We start from the raw sequence: 12873 nt of genomic DNA, 5'->3' as shown, positions 1-12873 counted from the left end.
TGTCTCAGTGACTCCTCTGCACAGTGGCTGGTTCTACGGTGCTGGGACTCCTTGATCTGAGGTTTCTGACTTCCTAGATGGGAACAGTGCTCTGTGGACAGGTTGCCTGGTGTCCACCAGCCCTATAACATGGACTGTGCTATATGCTTTTTCCAGGATAGAGGATCTATAGTCTTCGTCAAATTACTGAAAGGATCTTCTATGATCCAAAGCATCTTGAGTCCCTCAGACATCAGAGAGAGAGAGAGACCTTGTGAGGTCCCTTCCAGCTCACATATTCTAGGATTCTACATCTATGAGATGAAAAATCTTCAAAGATCTGAATCCAGTGCTGATGCTTCTGTAAATGCTATTGACAGAGAGAGCTCCAAAAGGCATCGTCCATCTACACACTTCTCCATCCACCACTGCAATATAGTTTTTTTGCGGGGTGAGGGGGGGATGCTATCTTGACCCAGTTTTGAAATCCTGGCTGGCGGTTGGTCAATTCTTCTTGAACAGCTAAGTTCACACTCCCATCACTTCCCTTCTCCGGCTTTCACACTCTGGGCCACTATGCACCTGCCCTAATCACACGGGGGCCAGGTACCAAACAACTATGGACAGCCCCTATACCCTGGAACTTACAAAATTATTCAAATTAGCCAATCCACAGGGAGCCTGAGAAAGCTGCCTAACCCATCTTGCCTGCTGTACATAAGCTCTCCCTGTAGCACCAGCTTGCTGTTACTCTGTCCCCAGGTGCAACCCCTGTGCGGCCCTGCCTGGAAGACTTCTCTCCTTTGGGGAAGTAATTAACAAAAAGTTCTGCCTTTCATCTATCTGAGTGCCATTGTGTCATGTCTCTCCAACAAAAGAATCTTTAAATCTTTTAAAATAATCACCCACTCTTCCATGCACCTACACTTGTATCTACCCATTCACCCATCCACCCACCCGCTCTCCCATCCTTCCATCCATCCATCCATCCATCCATCCACTGATTTATCAGACATCCGCATAGGTAGTCTGTGCATTGTTAGGCAGAAGTGAATGAACCAATGCACCCATGTCTGGAAGGAGCCCACCACTGAGGCCAGGGAACCATTTCGAAAGGAATTTCTCACAAACCCAGTAACAACCCACACTCATTTATATCTGGATCGACACATATTTGTATTTCATTTTTGCTATGAGAAAATTTAGCTAAACCCTTCCTGCGAAATCTGACACCCCTGACTTTTTCTACCCCTTTCCACTTATCCACTTGGCTGGGGTCAAAAGGGGGCTCAGCCCTGCCAGGACTCTGGCTCCAGCCAGCCCGGGGGTCTTCAGGGACAACTAGAGGAGGCACCAAGTTCCTCCCGCATATAACCCTGATGGCCTCCACACTAAGCCAGGGCCCCTCTGTGGCTTGGTGAGAACCGACCCCTGGCCTCTCCAGCTCAAGTCCAAACCTAAGCCTTAGCATCACGCAGTCATCTAAGTCTCCCAAATGTGGCAGATGGCAGCTGACTCCACACCTTTGCACATGCAGTGATCTCTGTTTGGAGCGCCCTTCCTTTGGAAACTCCCGCCCTTCTTTTAGGGGCCGCTCACGGGCCTTTTCCTGATGTGCCTGGTGGAGGCTGCACCCCGCCTGCACTCCAGCCTGGCCGCCTCCCTCCACAGTGCTGAGTTTTCCTCCATGCCCCCTGGACATGAATCCCATGAGGCAGGGACTCCTGTCTTATTTATTTATTTATTATCCTGTCTGTTATCATCCAGCACATAGCAGGGCCCCTGTGAACTCCTGCCGATGGAATGAAGACACAGGTCAGTCTACGGGCAAAAGCCCCCAGATCCAACCTCACTGGGGTGGAGAAAAGAGCCCATAAAACGGAACAGCAGGAAAGCAAGCTACGTGTGCACATGTATGCACACGTGTTTGTTTATGTATGTCTGCCCCTCCATCCCAGTGTTCCAGAACATTCTCTCCAAATGTCTGTGTGTGAGGCTGAGGTCCTCAGTCCCCTCCCCAGGAAGGTCCTTTTCCATCCACCTCCAGAAGTGGGCTGCGCTTTTGTCCAGAACTCTATGGTCTTGAACAGAAAGCAACCCCTGTTCTCTGGCACTCGGCAGCCACCCGGCATACCACAGGCAGACCAATCCTGAAAAATTGGGTGAGCACGGATTTCGATTCAGAGCGAAACATGCACAAAGCCTATAGTGTGGACTGGTTGACACTGATGCCCACGTCCACGGACCCTGCAGAGCAAGTCCCAGCCGACGTGCAGCCCCCTCCGTTCTGCCTCTGTTCTCGCCCCCGACCCCCAGAGGCCCCCATAGCCCTGCAGGAAGCTTCATCCTGGGCACAGCTGGCCCTCAGTCCCCAGCTCCGACCCCCGGGCTGTCCATTCCCCAGTGATAAGTTACTAGCTGACTACAGTCCTTCTGAGTAAAGGAGAATTAAAATTTTAATTTATTAGCATGCATTTTACCGTTCACCTTTATATCACTCAGCTTGAAGTGCAAACATCTGTGCGTTTAACTCATGTGTGAAATCACTGAGATAGCACCATTTCTATTTTGCAGTTTATACGTGCATATGTATTTTGTTCTTTCCAGAACAGTGGAAACATGGAGAGAGCAAACTCATCTGCTTTTATTTAACTCCTTGGTATGGGTTGTTTTCCCCACAATTTCTGTCCGACTGGACTTTCCCACACCCTGTCCTCAGATTTAGGGCATGAGTGAAATCCTTGCTATTTCTGGTGCAAAGACCTTCAGAGCTGCGATCAGAGAGGAACTTGAGGAAGGAGGTGGGGGCGAAGGGCACAGGGAGGCTAATCTTTTCCTCCATCTGTCTGTCTGTCTCCCTGCTGCCCTGGGAGGTGGATGGGGGCCTCGTCCTGCTGGGCCGGCAGGTTGGTGGGAAGGAGGCCTCGGTTGCCGGTCGGTCTGGCCACACTGCTTCCTACCTCTGTCCTCGGCCCTGGGGCTGCCGCTGCTCTTACGCCCAGAGGTGATTCCTCACTTCCTGCACGTGCGGCAGGCTGGGGGGATGCCGAGTTTGGGAAATCCTAAGGGTAAGGAGCGCAGGCTGATTCCTGGCATCCCTTGCCCCTCTTCTCCAGGGACTGACCGCTGAGCCAGGGTCCCCAGAGAGCCGGCTCTACCTGCAGGGTCCTTGTGCCTCCCGTGGAACCTGGGACCCCAGGTCCAGTGCCCACTAGGCTCGGTGCTGAGGCCCCTCCTTTCCCCTTCCCACCCCCTCATCAGGAGACTGAAGCTCCGAGAGGGGATTTACTCTAGCGAGTGGCATCCTCGGATCTCCCTATTCTGGGTATTTCATACAAACGGAATCCTATGACACGTGGCCTTTGGGGCCTGGCTTCTTACACGCAGTGCCATGTTTCTGAGGCTCAGCCACATGGCGGCACATAGCGGTCCTTCATTCCTGTTTGTGGCTCAGCAATGCTCCGTCCTATGGCTGGACCACATCTGTTTGTCCCTTCCCCCATGGATGGACTTTGGGGCTGTTTCTACCTTTCAACCACTGTGAATAACGTTGCCAGGAGCACTCACGTGCACGTGTTTGTCTGGGTTCCTGTTTTCAGTCTTTTGGGCATGTTCCCAGCTGGGCCACGTGGTAACTCTATGCTTCACCTTTGGAGGAAGAGCCAGACTGTTTTCACAGCGGCCGCATCAAGAGGTACCCCTACCCCTTGCTGTTCCCCACTCATAGGTTCAAACACCTAGAGCACTGATGCTGCTGGAGGGTTGCGGAGAAGGACACTGCCCTGGGGGGCATTCTGGAGCCGAGCAGAACCCTACGGGGCCTTTCCCAGACAGACCCTCCCTGATATCCTCTGCTGGAGCTCCTCTCTGAAGTACCTGGGTAACAGTATCTGATGCACATTTCCTGAGTTTTTCAGATGCTAAAACCGCCACCAAATGGAAGAAATTAACTTGGATAATCGCGAGCATGTAGCCCCCAGACCTTCTGGCGCCTAAGGATTGATAAGGTTAATCCCTGTGGTACTGCTCTGTTATCTCACCATCAACCAATCAGAGAACTGTGCACAAGCTGATCACAGACTCTGGGGTGCCCCGCCCTCGCCTGGCCTTTAAAAATGCTCTGCCCCTATGATACTGTATAGCACAGGGAACTTTGCTCAGTATTATGAAATAACCTAGAAGGGAAAAGAATGTGAAAGAAGAATAGATATATATAACTGAATCACTTTGCTGTACACCTGAAACTAACACAACATTGTTAATCAATTGTACTCCAATATAAAATAAAATTTTTTAAAAATTAAAGAAAAAATAGGGCTTCCCTGGTGGCGCAGTGGTTGAGAGTCCGCCTGACAATGCAGGGGACACGGGTTCGTGCCCCGGTCTGGGAGGATCCCACATGCCGCGGAGCGGCTGGGCCTGTGAGCCATGGCCGCTGGGCCTGCGCGTCCGGAGCCTGTGCTCTGCAAAGGGAGAGGCCACAGCGGTGAGAGGCCCGCGTACCGCAAAAAAAAAAAAAAAAAAAAATTAAATAAAAAATAAAGAGCTATAAATTGCTGCTCTCAAAAAAAAAAATGCTTTGCTGAAACTTTTCAGGGAGTTTGGGGTTTGGGGGGGCATGGGCCACCCGTTCTCCTTGTTTGACCCTGCAATAAACCTTCCTCTGCTCCAGTCTCTGACGTTTCGGTTTGTTTGGCCTCCCTGTACATCGGGCACATGAACTTGCGTTCAGTAACAATTCGCGTTTCTACTGACTCAGTGGGCTAACCGTTGATCACCATCAACATCAGCCTGCATTTCACTTCATCCATTTGTTTCGTGTATTTTCAGTTCAGAGAGGTGCATCCCACGTGCTATGCATCAGAGTCTTACAACTAAGAAGAAATGTTGAGTAACCTGCCCAAGGTCCCCCAGCTAGAGGGTGGCTGAGCTGGAGCAGGGATCCAGGCTTCCTCTGCACTGTAGCCTGCAGACAGGAGCCTCTGTTTCCCAGTGGACGTGGCCCCCGAGAGCCAGCCGTTCCCTGGAGCTCTCGGCTCCCCTTCCCTCTCTGCCCAGGCTGGCACTGCATTCAGATTCTGAATTTGCCGCAACTCTCCCTGGGAGAGAGAAACTTGGTACACAGCATTCTGGGCCACATCCCTCTGCCCGGGGGCCTCCAGCCGGGTGCCCTTCACTCTTGAGTAGTTCCCCTTTGGCTCACCTTCACGTCTGTTTTCCTAACGCCGCCCCAGGCAGCAGCTCCCAGCCTCCACCCCCTGCCCCGGCTGGTGAGTCCCAGCCACCCTGTGAAAAACACAATCAGCCAGGCTCCCACGTGCCCAGCACCTTGCTCTAGACAGGCCCCTCCAGGCAGGTTACAGGTGACATCTCCAATCCACACAGTCAGCTTCTAGGTGGGAACCCTGTCCCCAGTGAGGAGACAGGCTCCCAGAGGTCAACAACCTGAGCCCCCGCCAGCCCAGACCCAGCCACTCTCACTCAGGCCACTGCCGTAAGCCCTGGCCGGTTTCCCACTTCCTCTCCTGCCCCTGCCACCCTTCCCTTTCACAGTTGCCAGAGGGATCTTTTTTTTTTAATAGAAAACTTTAAAAAAATTGCACAGAGTCAAGTTCCCTCTTTGTGGTGTCTGGTTGGTTCCATGAGATTTGACAAACGCAGAATCGTGTACCCACACCCTCGTGCCCCGCAGAACAATTCAATCACCCTGCACATTGCCTGCAGGCTCCTTTGCCATCAACCCTCCTCAGTGCCCTGCTCTCTGGCAAGTGCTGATCTGTTTTCTATCCAGAGGGATTTTAAAGAAGGTAAAATCAGTCTCCGGTGCATCTAAAGTAAAATGCAGGTCCAGGCCTCTTGCTCACTCAGTGCATACCCTGCCACAGGACATTAGCATCGCCCACTCCTCCCCCAGGAATGTTCCTCCCTCTTCTCCCAGGGCCAACTGCTCTCCTCCCCAAGTCACAGCCTTAGTGGTTCCTTCTCGGGGGGGAGAGGGCCTTCTCTGCCAGCCTGGCTAAGAAGGTGCCCTCCTTCCCACCTGGGGCCCTTCTACGGAACACCCACAAGGTGCAAATTTGTATGTGTGTGCTCGTGTGTCTCCTTTGTCTGCCGTGAACTCATAGCTCCATAAGGGCAGAGCCGTGTCTACACTACCCGCCAATCCACAGGCAGGCAGGTCCTAGGTGTTCAGAAAACACTCATTGAACAGATGAAGGGGGGCTGCTGATGGCAGCGAACCCAGTTTGTGTCTGACTCTCAATCTGTACCTTTTCCACTGTGCCTTGTACATCCCCAGAATTCTCACTCATCTGTCCATCTATCCATCCATCTGTCTGTCCATCAAACATTCACTGAGGCCAGCTCTGTCCCTTGTGCCAGCCCACGGCTCCCAGAGCTGGTAAGGCTGGCCCCTGCTTTCCCACGGTCAAGATTAACAGCCACCCATCCCCACCGTGCACTTCAGAGGTGGGAGAGGACTCCCCCTCCCACTTCCTCATGTTGCCTCTTGCTCCCAGCCCTGTGGGGTGAGTGACACTAGAATAATCAACAGAAGGGGAAGTGACCTGCCCAAGGAGAGCATGACCTGAAGATACCGCAGGGCACCACAGCGTCCTCAGAGAAAGGCAGGAGATGGGCAAGAGGATGTGTCCTCAGGTGGGCAGAGAGGGAGTCTGGATCCCGGAGGGTCCACAGGAGAAGGCAGGGCGGGATGGGCACCTCAGAGCTGGGGGCTCCCTCAGTGCCCCGTGGGGAAACGGGTCCAGAGAGGCTGTTTTAGTCAGCCAGCCCATCCTTGAGGGTCTCTGTGTTTCTAGGGTGGGTCACAAAAGCAGATGCATAGGAGACGTAGGGGAGGGGTGGTCTGGGGCCCGGGGAGGAACCAGCCCTGACGATGTCAGGGGAACATGAGCAAGTCCATCCTGTTGTTTGTGCCCCATAAATAGGCACCACCTTCCAAACACCTCTCTGCCTCAAACACTGAGGGCGTGGAGGTGATGCCAGAAATAGGCCAGGGCTCCCCAAGCTGCAGAGACGGTGTGGGCGGTGACTGACTGCCCTTCTGGGAACCGAGCTCTGTTCTCTTCCCAGACCTGAGTGATTCAGAGTGAGGAGGTGACCTTTTCCTTTCCTGAGGGCTATGTTTTTAATTTCAGGGTTTATTTGAGTTGTTTGTTTGTTTGTTTGTTTTAGCAACCTAATGGAAGCCGAAGTGAATTATGTTAAATTATTGAGATGGACACAGCGCCTGGCCCAAGGGAAATGTGTGATAAACAGTTGCTGACTGATCAAGCAGATGCCTTCTCCCCCTCCCCTGTGCGCACAGAGCACTTGAAGACCTACAATAGAAGGCTGGTCTTTGGCGCAGGTCTGTGCACCCGAGGCCATGAGTAGGTGGCCCAAGCCTGGCAGTGGGTGTGGGAGCGGGGACACTAGAGGCTGGGCTTGGAGGCTGTCCAGCCAGGAATGGTGTCCCAAAGCCACCTTGGAGCAGCTTCGCCTGTGTAGACACAGTTGCTGCCACTGCTGATGTGCCCAGGCCCTGGCATTGGACACTGGTGCGTCAGGGAGCTGTGGGGCAGCTGCCGCCACCCTCCTGGGATGGGTTTCCAGGTCCTCACTAGCTTCTGATTCAAAGGCCATTTGGGAACGTCTGATTGGGACTCGTGGCCACATGCCTGCACCCCAGTTGCAAGAGAGGCTGGGAAAGCATTTGCCATCCTCCAAAACTCATTGGGTGGGGAATCCCCCAAACTCAGCAAAGGTATTCCGAGATGGAGGGAGACCAACAGGAATAAACATGCTCACAGCAGTGCCCTATGGACCTTACATGCTTAGGCCAACCCGTGTCTCATATCGCCATGCCTCTGGGCCTTTGCTTGTGCTGCTCTGTGCACTCAGCCTGACATTCTACTGCACATCCCCCCATCTGTGTGCATGACTATATATATTCCTCTTGCTCTGCTTCCCCCATCCCTCCCAATATGGTAATATAAAATATTTGGTTACATCGAGCATCAGTTTTCATGTTACTTTGTCTGTCTCTGATATGAAATGTTGTTTCTGGGTAGATGTATAAGATCTCTGCTTATTCTTTTTTTTTTTTTTTTTTTGCGTTATGAGGGTCTCTCACTGTTGTGGCCTCTCCCGTTGCGGAGCACAGGCTCTGGACGCGCAGGCTCAGCAGCCGTGGCTCACGGGCCCAGCTGCTCCGCGGCATGTGGGCTCTTCCCGGACCGGGGCACGAATCCGTGTCCCCTGCATTGGCAGGCGGACTGTCAACCACTGCGCCACCAGGGAAGCCCCTCTCTGCTTATTCTTGTTCCTCTTTTTTTTTTTTTATAGCATCCTGTTCTTGTTTAATGGATGCACTATTTCATCCTTATGAACATATAAATTATACTTGAAAAAATTTCTTCTATTTTCTGCACTGCTTATCCTTGGTCTCTTTTCTTCTTTGCTTTTAGCTGAGAGGGTTTCCTCAAAGGGCCAGTTCCCTTAGCTGTCTGTTTCTTTTGAAGAGTGAGCTGTCCAAGGTTCTGCATACCTGGGCTGGCCTTGGTGCCAAGTGCACCTCATGGAGAAACAACCGAGCAGCAAGCAGGGAACGCTGTCGGGGAACCTCCAAATGTCAGTGCTGCAGTGTTTCCTCTGCAGCCACTCAGCTTCCCAGAGAAGAACCTACCGATCCCCTGGCTTCCCAGGGACAGGTCTGTGGGTGCCAGAGCTCAATGTGCTGATGGTTACAGCTCCCTTGGCTGTTCAGCTTCATGCCTCACCTTTATGCCTTTCCATCTGATTTTTCCAGAGGACAAACCTCACGTCCTGGGGCTGGAGGTGGCATGGGAAGGAAGAAGCTGATGCAGGTGTCGGACAGGGGACCGGGAACCCAAACATTTTGTAGAGAAACTCTCATCCAATCTCCACTCCCCTTTTAGTCCGGAGTCCAACACCCTCCTTTCGTGGTACCTGGTGCCTCAGACGCTGATCCCCTGTGGGTTCTGTGGTCAAGTGGTGTGTTTATATGGACCCTCCCTCTTCGTGCCCTTAGGTGGAAACCATCCCCATTCTGCCAGATCCCTCTTCTGCTTTCAGTCCACTAACAATGTCGTGGCTCTCTCAGCTGCTAGTACAGCTTCTGTGTTTATGTTCTTATAGAGTATTACCATTTTTTGGTGATACCTCTCTTAATATTTTAAAGGGGTTTTGGGGAGACGGAGGAGACCCATTAATGGTGAATGTGCCACTTTTAACCAAAATTGGCATTTTACTTTCTATGACCTCCCTTCTTCCCACAGGACGTGCATGACTTTCCCCACACTGCGACATTGCCCGTTGTCCCTCCCTGTACCCCTGTCCCTCACTGCCCCCCATCCCCTCTCTACTAAGCTCATACAGCCCTGATGCCACTGTCGACTGAGAATTCCCAACCCCAGCCGGACCCCGGACAGCGCCTAGGGTCACCCATCGTTTCTCATCTACTGGTCTTTCTCTTTTCCTTCAAATTCCAAAATTTCCTCTTCCTCCAAGCAAATGACCCTCCTGCTACTTCACAGGGAAAACCAGAATCACTGGATGAGGGTTCCTCCTGTTCTCGTTACCACCATCCTCTCCAGCCTGGGTACCATCTTCAGGGACACATTTGCCCCTCCCCCACCCAGTCTCCACCCAGTAGCCCAAGGGCCCCTCCAAGAACATACATCAGCATCTGTCACTTAAAACCCTCACCGTTTCTCACTGTTCCTAGACTTGTCAACCTCCCCCTAAGCCCCTCTACTCTCCACTCAAGCTTCCTTTCAGTCACAGAAAGAGCATGCACTCAATATTTTCGCATTTGCTTTTCTCCAAGGGTGATATTAAAGATATTGAACGATGGCAATATGCAATAACAGGGTCCCAGAGGCCTCCTGCTCTACGAGGAGTTACCCCTTTAATGTCTGGATCGCGAGAAGGCATTAGTTCCTGGGGCCGCTGTACCAAAGTGCAACGAAGTGAGTGACTTAAACAGCAGGTATTTATTGTCTTGCATTTCTGGGGGCTGGAAGTCTGAGGTCAAGGTGTCGGCAGGACTGTGCTCCCAGCTTCTTGGCTATGACAGCTTAACTCCAATCTTCACATGGCGCTCTCCTGACGTGCATGTGTGTGTCCAAATTTCTCCTTTTTATAAGGACACGGTCATATTGGCTTAGGGACCCACCCTAATGACCTCATTTTAACTTGATCATCTGTAAAGAACCTATTTCCAAATAAAGTCACATTCGTAGGGACTGGGGTTAGGGCTTCAAAGATTTTTCGAGGGGACACAATTCAATCCTTATGGGTTGACCAGAGTATTAGGGGTGGGCATGTGGGAAAATATCTATTTATGAATGCATATGGAAGAAGGTCACTATTTTAATAACCAGGACATCCTGGCTGAATATATACTCAGCCAGCCCTGGAACTCTCCCCATCACTTCCCATTCCCTTCATCTTGCAGCATTCTCAGCTTACCCATCCATGCCCCTGAGACCCTGTCCTGGAAGCCCCGGCTGCAGGGGCTTGTAGCCATGCCATGAGCACCACAGCACCCATGCCTCCCTGCCTTGACCTGTCGGTTGAGAGGGATTATTTCCCTTCCCTGGGCACCTGGAACCCAGCAGGTGCTCCAGGGTTATTTGCATATGTGTCTTTTTTCCCATGGAGTCCTGGGGGCAGTGGCCTCATCTCTTACACGTCAGCCTCACCAGTGTGGTGGACACTGGAGAAATGGTGGATGAATAAACAAATGCTTTCATGAGTGGATTTTTAACCCGTCCACCCATATCAGGCTGTATCAACAACCTTGCTTTGTTTTACACTCTGATAGGTGACATGGAACTCACAGGCCAGCAGGTAAGAGACTTAAACAAACATTTGGGGAGGGGAGGTTTGCTGTGTAAGATAAAATCTGACCTCCCGTGCTCCATCGTGAGAAGGAGATAAGAGCTGCAGGTGGGGAAGGGCAGATCACAAAGGAAGGTCCCTAGGCAATCAGGGCTCTCTGAGAAAGGGGAGGAACGCTAAATCTATCGGGGTCGTCATTTCATGATGTAGGTAAGTCAAATCACTATGCTGTAGAGTGAAGTAAGTCAGACAGAGAACGAGAAATACCGTATGATGTCGCTTATATGCGGAATCTAAAAAGAAATGATACAAATGAACTTATTTACAAAACAGAAACAGACTCACAGATTTAGAGAATGAACTTACAGTTAAAGGGGAAGGGTGAGGAGAAGGGATAGTCAGGGAGTTTGGGATCGACATGTACACGCGGCTATATTTAAGATGGATAACCAACAAGGACCTACTGTATAGCACAGGGAACTCTGCTCAGTGTTATGTGGCAGCCTGGATGGGAGGGGAGTCTGGGGGAGAATGGATATATGTATGTGTAGGGCTGAGTCGCTTTGCTGTGCCCCTGAAACGATCACAGCACTGCTAATCGACTATACTCCAACATAAAATAAGAAGTTTAAAAAAAATTCAAAAATATGACTACGCTGTACGCCTTAAACTTATACGGGGCTGTTTGCCACTTACATCTCAATAAAACTGGAGGAAAAAAACCCACATATTGCTGAAACCCAGCCCCAGAATTTCTAATTTAGTAGGTGCGAGCTGGGGCCTGGGAAGTGGTGCTTCTAACAAATTCTCAGGTAATGCTAATGCTGCTTGGCTTCAGCTTGAGAATCACTGATAGAGTCAACAACTTCAAGGTAAAGATGGGAACGCTAAAGCCCAGAAATGTGTCTTGCCCAGCAAAATTGGCTAATGCCCAGGATGGACGTAAAACAAAGTTGTCACCTTCAAGTCAGTATAACCCCTACAGCAGGCTGCCTTTGGGGCACTCCCTCAGGAGAGGATGCCTGCCTGACCTCGCAGTGATTCGAAGAACAACCACGGAGGGAAAGAATTAATACCTTGGTGGTGTTTCACCTGGCTCTTGTTTATATTGTATTTTAATGTCTGATTCCAGAATCAGCCATGTTCTTGACATCTGCACCAATCTTGCACCACCAAGCATTCTATTTTGTGTGTGGAGATCTGATCTGTTTATAAAAGCAACATTGCAATCACAGTATCATTTTCAAAAGGCAATTCTAAAACTTACTAATCTTCTCTTCCTAATAATAGAGGGTTCCCAGGACTAAGGTCTGCTATTATAAGATCACTTTTCTCTGTCGTAGCTCCCGGTAGATAACTGATTGGGGAACTAACAAAAAACCTACTGTGATCATTGAGAGTAAGGAATTAAAATAAGTACTGGGAGACAATTAAAAAAAAAAAAAAGAAAGGGACTTCCCTGGTGGCACAGTGGGTAAGAATCCGCCTGCCAATGCAGGGGACATGGGTTCGAGCCCTGGTCCAGGAAGATCCCACATGTCACAGAGCAGCTAAGCCCGTGAGCCATGGCCGCTGAGCCTGCGCTTTAGAGCCTGTGAGTCACGACTACGGAGCCCGTGTGCCACAACTACCGAAGCTTGTGCCCCTAGAGCCCATGCTCCGCAACAAGAGAAGCCACGGCACTGAGAAGCCCGCACGCTGCAACGAAGAGTAGCCCCCACTCGCCGCAACTAGAGAAAGCCCACACGCAGCAACGAAGACCCAACACAGCCTAAAATGAAAAATAAATAAATAATTTATTTTTAAAAAATTAAAAAGAAAAAAAGAAAGAAAAGAGAGGAAGGCTGGGAACCATGATGCACTGGCAGGGCCTCCATACGAGGGCGTCCGGAACAATGACGAGCTTGGCAGAAAGTCTCCATGCGGACCACAGGGTTCCTCTCGGCTCCTTTGGAAGCTCAGCCAGGACTTTTCATTCCATGTGGCTCAGAGGACTTGGAGGCTCATTGCTCTGTTTGTCCTCTGCCC

This window comes from Delphinapterus leucas, chromosome 2 (genome assembly GCF_059928025.1).
Source record: "Delphinapterus leucas isolate spDelLeu-1000000601 "Yukka" chromosome 2, BTC_Dleu_Yukka2, whole genome shotgun sequence".
Taxonomy (NCBI): domain Eukaryota; kingdom Metazoa; phylum Chordata; class Mammalia; order Artiodactyla; family Monodontidae; genus Delphinapterus; species Delphinapterus leucas.
The sequence above is the reverse complement of the archived record's forward strand: the minus strand, read 5'-3'. Positions refer to the sequence as shown.